This window comes from Bidens hawaiensis, unplaced genomic scaffold (genome assembly GCF_021521415.1).
Source record: "Bidens hawaiensis isolate Kalapana, Puna unplaced genomic scaffold, B.hawaiensis_p1.1 tig00007885_1, whole genome shotgun sequence".
Taxonomy (NCBI): Eukaryota; Viridiplantae; Streptophyta; class Magnoliopsida; order Asterales; family Asteraceae; genus Bidens; species Bidens hawaiensis.
In genome coordinates, this window is record NW_027491548.1 from 1,048,578 (window position 1) to 1,057,309 (window position 8,732).

Sequence of the window (8,732 nt, forward strand, 5' to 3'; positions counted from 1 at the left end):
ATAATATCCACTCTTTAATATTATAGAAATACGAATTATGTTGTATTTTTAACTGAAAATAGAGCCAAGTTAACCGACTAGATGTGATTCTAACTAATGTTGACCACCATTGAACAACTTTTAGTAACTAGGCGGAGTTAAAGAAACTCCCCACAGCACCATACCTTGTAGCGAGTACTCGGAGAGTACTCGACCTTGTAGACCTACTTTTACAACATTGCTTTATATTATTATAAGATGTAATCAACACCGTTAGAGTTTAATCACTAGTAAATTAAAGACTGATCCTGTCCCTTGTTTGCTGTTACATAGACAACTCAATCACAATTTCACACCGTCATATACAAGGTTTTTTTAAGCAGCTAAACATGTAGCGATGGATATGCTAATACACATGGATTGAATATATCATTAATTTAACTAATATAAATTACAGATTTCAACCATGTGGTATTAATCCAGGGGTACTAAGGTCTAACACAACCTAGTGTCTTAACTAAGATGAACCCGAAAGTATGACACAATTAAACGGAAATCATTACTTTATTATAACCATGTTTCAGGATAGAACATGAACACCGTTACGCTTAATATTATCCTGTTTCGAAGAAATAATATTGAGTTCTGTTTGATATAAAATTTAAAAACTGTTTGACATAAAATTTAAAAACTGTTTGAAAAGATTTTGGTTTCCTTCTCTAATGATATTTTTATGCTATTCTCAAATAATAAGTTTTATTTAAAGTGACTAATTTTTCTTTTTCTTTGTAGACAAGCAAGAAATGAAATGTTGAATGGATATTTGACAAGTTATAGCCTAAAGGAATTTTGTCACTCCTTAATACTTTACAAGTTAAAGAGACCTATCTTATCAAGATTTTTGATGGTTGGTATCAGTGTTGCAATTGCAAAGGATCCCATTACGGGTTTAACTACGTTCTGACTCTTGCAAACATTCAATTCTTCTATTTGGTGCTACTGATATAAGAGAGAAATGTGTAAATGTGAACAACTCCATTCCTTTTATTTACTAGAGAGAAAATTACGATTTGCCTCCCTGGAAAATCGGTGGGAGACCGTTGGACCACTGAAAACCAAATTGCGCTTGTTGTGCTCTTATATATCTCCGGCGGGCTTTTTTTGCTCCTTCCGTTAGTCAAACTACCGTTGACCCGTTAAAAATAGATGAATTTACCATATTAACCTTGTATCATTATTATAACCTCACCTACCCTATTTCCCCGTATTATTCCATCGCAGTGATCGTGTTCTTCATCGATTAACATCTTCTCACAACAATCATCAATTAACACTGGATGTCTCAATCCAAGTCAAGTCAATACTCCTCGGGGTCACTTTCCAAGCCTTCCCGTGTAGACGACTCTTGTGTGAGATGCCCATGTGGTGCGAGGACATGCTACCGGATATCCAGGACCAATGCAAACCGGGATCGTCGATTCTTGTGCTGTGTAAGTGTTTAATTAGTCACGAATTAGGATTCTTGTCTGTTAATCGATGTTGATTCTGTTAATTTAGATTAGGTCAATTTTAGGGATAATTGATTCTGTTAAATGTGATATTGATGTTATAGTTGGTTAGGTTGTTTCTTTGTTGATATATTAAGTCCTTTACAAAAGGGGAGTTGTGGATGGCTAAAATGGGCTGATGATCCCACATGCCATAGTTGTGAAAAGGTAATTCAAGCAATGGTGAAGATGATGAACAAGAAAGATGAGTATGCAAGAATGAAAAATAAAGAAGTAACAAGCTTGAAGATGTTGTTAGGAATTAGTTGGTTGTTGTTCTTTGTTTATGTTTGTGTTTATTGATTAGTTATTAACATTGTATTTGTAGTATGGGATAATGTAATCTTTGTTGTTGTTATTCTAGTTAATGTTAAATGTTTAGAGTTTCTTGTTTCATCCATTTACTTTAAATTTCTGTTTCGCATTATCAATCATGTTGCATCCATGATGAAACTGAAAAGGATGAAATTAAGAATGTTAAAATTGGGAAGGATGTAGTGCAGTTTGACAATGAAGCAAGTCAACCGGAAGACAATGAGTGTCAATTGGGAGAAGATGAGTTGATGGCTTATTTGTTGTAAGAAGATGAATTATTTAGACCTGGCCAAGAACGTGAAATGGATCATAGTGATGATTATGACCCTGAGGTTGTAAAAGCAGCTTACGACTACACCAGTGAGCCGGAGGAAGATTACTATCATGATCCATAAGAAGACGATCCAGTGTGGGACTCTGACTGGTCAAATGATGATTGTCATTGGAAGTAGCATTGTACTTGGTTTCTAGCATTGGTTGCATTTGAAATATATTGTAATGTGTTACTTTAATTTAACATGATTAAATGTATTGTAATGTTTGCATGATTTGACCACATCCTACAAGTTTTAAAATGCCTTAAACACAAACTATCAAAATAACATGCTACAAATCTTAAATTGTCTCAAACACAAACCATCATATCCCAAATCTAACATGCATGCTACAAGTCTTAAATTGTCTCAAACACAAACCATCATAACACACACATTGTACCAGCTTTAAATTGTCTCAAACACACACCATCAATCTTAAACACACTTTGTTGACATCATTAGGGTTGACTTGGTGTTGGCCTGCAAATTCTGATGTTGTGCCCGTTATCTCCACATCTTGCACATTTCTTTTCATGCCCCCACCCTAGCGAGTCTGATCCTGCAGAAAACACTTTCTGAACCTCTTCAATTTTCATCTTCCTTTTCTTGCTAGCTGCCAATTTCTTCTTCTCACCTAGTGCCTTCTTCCTGCTCTTCTTCGGTCTGCCAATCTGAGTATGATGTTTAGGTGGAGTTAATGTTGTTGGGCATTTTGAGGGTGTTCATATATCAGGGCCTGGGATGGGCCTGATTTGGTGGTTATACCATGTTCTAGAATCATGTATAAATCCAGAATCATGTACCACAATTTCTGTCACACCCCGACCAAAGGCGGCGGAACATGCCGGATGCAACGTGATTGGACAAATACACAAGACACTATTTAAAGTGACAATATTTAATCAACTCATTTTATTTCATAAATCAATAAACAACACATCTCGTTCATACAAACAAATTGAATACAAATAAACAAATATATTGTTCGTTTTACTAATATCCTAATAGTCTTGGTTACGTTTTTCGTCAAGTCCTCGAGTCAACAAAAATCAAACCTGTAACATTTCATAAAATAAAGTTTGTCAACACAAAGGTTGGTGAGCAATTCATAAGTTTGAGCATATAAGTATATAGTGTTAAAAAGTCACAAAACTTGTATACGAAACAATAAATAAAAGCAATAACTTGGATAAATAGATATCGCTAGTAGAATTACGTTAGCGACACCTAGCTATAAGGGGATGCCAAATAGTCTAGGATTTTATAGTTATCGTTAATTGCATTACGTTAACGACACCTTGCTATAAGGGGATGCCAAATAGTCTAGGATTTTATAGTTCCACCAACCAAAAGCGATAAACACATAGGCATATAATCATAGAACACCAAATCGAGCAATTATTTAAGTAAAGTATACAATAACGTTTGTAGGTTAAGATTCAAGTATAAAACATTTAGTTTAATAAGTATGAAATGTCACTCCAAAACGAAAGATGGAAAATGGGGTATGAAAGTACTCACGTTCAAGTAATAAACTTGAAAGGTTGGTAATTTGAAGATTTGCCGGAACGACGGGTTTAACGTATGAAGCCTAAATAAAAGAAAGTCTTGGATTTAGAAAGGTTGTCTTGAAGATCTTTAAATAAAACAATTGTTGCGAAAAGTAAATAATTAAAGTTCAAGGTTTGAAATGTAACTATTTACGAATTTATAATAATAACCCCTTTAAAATGTAAGTTTGCTCGAAACCGGGTTAAAGTATCTAACCTTAATATTTACTTAACCTATGTTAAGTAATAAGGTGGGAAAAATGCAAAGATGCAAGTTCCTTTGGGATAAAGATACTAAAACGGGTCTTTAACGAGTGTTTCGGGATGTTGGTTCGGGTCTTGATAATTGGTCAAACCCAAAGTCAACTTTCTAAAATAATGAATGTTATGAGGTAACTCAATAAAACTTATTAAGACTTAACCAAGTATGTAGTTCTATTGTTTTAGAACTAACAACGCACGTTAAGCGAGTGTTCGGTTTTGTCGGTCCAAACTATGTTATGAGATCAAGTTGGATCCAACACTTCCAAGTACTTAAGAAAATAATTAAAATCAGTTTGTAAACTATTTTTAAAGAAATATACAAGTCTTGATAGCTAAAAACACACTTGTGTGTCTTAAGCGAGTAAAAATCGGATTGGTTCGGTTTCCATATAACAATACGTTACTTGATGGTCTCCACATGCCCAAATAACCAAGAACTTGTATAAATGAATTTTAGAAACTTAAATCTAAGATAAAGCATGTTTAAACAATTATTTAATAAAACCAGTAACAAGTTCGGTTCACGGTTTGGACTATTTACGGTTAAACCGAGGTTAGTCTCTACAAACCCCCACCATGGAACTTCATAAATATGACAAACAAACTAAAAAGAGAATAAGTTAAACAAGATTAATATGTGCAACAAGTTATGTGTGTGTATATATATCAAGAACACGAAGTCCTCCATGAAGCCTTGTCTTACGAGGCCGGAAACTTAACCAACCGGAGTCGGAGAAGTAACTACCAATTACCAAAGGTAACAAGGGGTGTGTATTATATATATGTTGTTCCACCATAAACAAGTATTAATAAGACTACATAAGCTAAATGGAATGAAAGATTAAACTTGGTTTGACATTTGGAAGTCAAACCTTCAAGAACACATAAATAAAACAACCTTGGATCTATGGAGAATTGAGAGAGTTTTTGGAGATGTAGTAAGAGTAAAATGAAGAAGATAGGTGTGTATATATGGTAAGGGTCAAAGCTCCTTTACAAGGTTCTCTTTCATGTTTACATGCAAATAGGTTGGTTAAACAAACAAGTAAGGCACAAAACAACATGAAAAACGAATATATGCAGACCTGAGGCCGCCACCCGCGAACCCCTGCCCCTTGGTGGCCGAGCATCGCGGCGCCCCCTAGGGGTGGGGTTGGTCCAGCTCGTCTAGCATGGTTCGTTTCGCGTCTAGAAGTTCGTTTTTGATGTATTTCGCTCGTTTTAAATGCGTTTTCGAATCCGTAAAAGAGGTTTTTCAAATTGAATAAATGGAAATGATTTGGTAACATAGAAATCCAATATTTATATATTTGAAATGTTCGGGATATAAATCGGGTCGGTTTACGTGATAAACGAATACACAAACGAATACAAATAGAACCCAAAATTGACGAATGTCACAATTTCACTATCACTAGTTCTGCCATGTTCTACAAAAATCTCAACAATGTGATTACCTACACCATCACTACCTTTAACCATAGCACAAACATCTTGAAAATGATAATCTTCAATCAATGGCTTTAAACCTAAATCCAAACTGACACGCGGATATTTGTAATGAAACAAACAAATTGTACCACAATCGTATTGCAACTTACAAACTATTCCAACCAACAAACCTTTACAAAATTTTGAAGCATGAACTTCATCGACATAACTTATCTTTCCTCCTTCGTATCTTCTTACCAGCTCGGTAGTGAACAAGCCTCCATGGAAAAGCTTTATAGTGAACACTGAATAATTATCACCTATAACAACCAACATTCGTTCAGCCCGTTTACAACATGGAAGCTAAAACCAAAATAGAGCAAACAGTAAAAACTTACCAGACAAGTCTTACGGGTCACAATACTCATTTTCAGGCCTAATAGAATACGAGCTGACCGCCATTGCAAGTTCCAATCACTTTCACAGAAAAAGATTTGAAGTCCGATCGGCAAATTAGGGCGGTGCAAGGATAGTATATTGGGTGAGAATTGTATTTGTGACGCGAAAAAACTAATCTGAGGGTTATAATCGATCAGAGAACATAAACGTGTATAAGGACAACTTTACCCTTCACAATTAGCAGTCAACGGTAACGACTAACGGAAGGAGCAAAAAAAGCCCGCCGGAGATATTTAAGGGCACAACAAGCGCAATTTGGTTTTGAGTGGTCCAACGGTCTCCCTCCGATATTTTTCAGGGAGGCAAATCGTAATTTTCTCTTTACTAGAAAATATAAGCATTAGAAAGAAAAGATGAGGTGTAGTAGTTAGGTTATTTGGTTACATCACCATTTTTCATGTCATTCTTTTCATCCCTAAAACATCTAACACATTGTATGTGAATGTAGAGTATATCCTTCCCATTTTGTATATCCATTAACCATTTTCAACTACTAATTTAAATAAATATTATCAAGACTAAATAATAGCTATACGAATCGTATAGTTACTAGTTAACGTCACTTGGCACCACTTGACACTTATACGACTCATATCATAATGTTCGGTGGAGCTCAGTAGAAAATGGAAAAAATGTGTATGTTTGAATTTAATTGAATATAGTACTCCATTCACTTGATAAATACCCCTGGCACTCACTCTATGTTAATTTTTATCTGTTTCAATTGAAATATGAACTTAAATGGCTATATTTATCTTCTAAATATTACAAGTTTTGCAGGTCAATGCAAGTACAAGAAAGTTATTTTATCAGCTAAAACTTGCGTCTGGTATCAAAGGAGCAGTTGATCCAATATGTGAGATTGTGAGGGCCCAAGCGAAAATCTAACATTTACCTGAAGAGATTATGGCTATCTTTTCACATGATGGAGGGCATGCATGCCTGAAGTACCTGTCGAGTCACGAGCTTGAATATGTATAACGAATGCTAGTCGTTCTGTTCACAACAGATATATCAAAAAACATAGTAAAAGAAAGGAAATATAATGGATTAATTTACACTTAACAGAGCTTCAAAATTTTATGTTAACTACATTCTGATGTATAAGTTTTCCGCTAGGCAGTTCTTAACTGCTTCATTAGCCTTTTGAGGTTCGCTTCTTTCTTCTCGCTTGTTCTTCTCCCTAAAAACAAAAGGTATAAATTATAATTTTTGTAATAGCTCAATCATTAATAATTTAAGTGTTCACACAATCACAAAATAAAATTATATACTTCTCAACATATTCTTTTAACAATTCTTTTGCTTGAACAAGCTTTGTGAGCTGGTTGCGATAAACATCAAGGTCCCGATCAACACTCTTTTTGTTTATGTTCCATGCTGCACAAAGTTGTAATCCCAATAACAAGTTATAAACATGGTTTCTCAGATAATTATTAATAAAAATGTGTATTACCTACTCCAAAATGGTGGGGTCAGTTGCATTTGCCAACTCCAAAAGGCGAAACAAACCAACAGCAAGAACCGACCGTAACTAAAACTTCCATTACCCCCTGCTCTCTCTGCAATGTCCTTCAAAATATCCTCAACTTCTCCTTCTTTTGATGAAAAATCGACCAAAGAACTAGAGTTTTGATGTACATCAGCCCTGCAGTTCATGGAAACTTTTGCTCAGTCTTAATGTACAAAATCATTCAATTATGAAAGCCCTTTAGTGATGGACCTGTTTTGTTGCGGGTTCTCTTTTAGTGCCTTAATGTATGCTTGAAATATGGCCTCTAGATCATCTTCACTTGGGTATCCGCCCATAAGTTTATCATAAACACTAACGAATCCCAAAGCGAATACTGCATCATAACGGTATGTCTTTTTGTATTTCATTAAATGTTGCTGCACAATTAGTTCTTGCAGGATCGTGTTGTAGATGCTTGGTATTGGTCGTTTGTAAGAATTTAGAAATTTCAACTTCGTCTCTGAAATTGGTGGCATATCTGAAGAGAAACAAACCTAAATATAAGTCATTTGAACTCTAAACAAAAGGGAAAATGACCAAATTTTCATCTTTCGGGTCAAAATCAACATGTTCAGTTGACCAGCTTTTTACAAAAATGTCCATTCTAAATCCTGGCGCATCTATGGCTTTTAATCATTAAGTTGATGGGAATTTTAGCCGGCCAGTTTATGCCACTTGTCATATTATCGCCAAATCGACACCCTTTTTGCTAACAATTTGTATTCTTTTATAAGTGTTGGATGCTACTGTGTTTTTTTTAAATGTTGGATGCCGGGATCTCATTGTTGACTCGCTCAAATTTTTAAAAATGTACAAAATGGAGCATTCGAGGGGAAAAGCATAGCTTCCGAAATTTTCCAAAAACCCAACGAGTCGAGTATGAAATCACACCTTCTGACATTTGTAAAAATCGTAGCGGTGATCGATTTTAATAACACACATAAACTGATGTATAAAAACACGTCGGATTGACAGTGACACACCTAACAGTCTGCCCGAATCCCGTCGGCTAGAATTTAAATTTGTTTTTCTAAATAAAGTGTGGATTGGACGATAATATGAGATGTGGCATAATCTAGTTGGTTAAACCTCCTGTAGAGTTAATGCTAAACGTTAATGATTTAGCATGGACATTTTGGTCATTTTCACCTAAAGAAACCTAGGCGTGTGAATGAACCGAACGTTTGGTGAACTGTTCGGCGGGTAGTTTATGTGTTTAATAAAACAAACATGAACAAAAAATTTGTGCTCGTTTAATTAATCGGATGAACATGAACACATGTTCCGTTCATTCATTTATGTTCATGAACGTTTGTTTATGTATTAATAGAAAATAATGTATTGATGGGTCATCTAG

At 35.0% G+C, this 8,732-nt stretch overlaps 1 pseudogene across 1 annotated transcript; it reads right to left on the reverse strand.

Moving 5' to 3' along the window:
- Positions 1-6,942: 6,942 nt before the first annotated feature.
- Positions 6,943-7,863, reverse strand: LOC143636355 (protein THYLAKOID FORMATION 1, chloroplastic-like; annotated as a pseudogene). The gene is made up of 2 exons (XR_013154230.1): positions 7,137-7,863; positions 6,943-7,045 (listed from the first exon to the last, which is right to left on the reverse strand). The product of XR_013154230.1 is annotated as a protein THYLAKOID FORMATION 1, chloroplastic-like (transcript).
- Between the last annotated feature and the right edge of the window lie 869 nt (positions 7,864-8,732).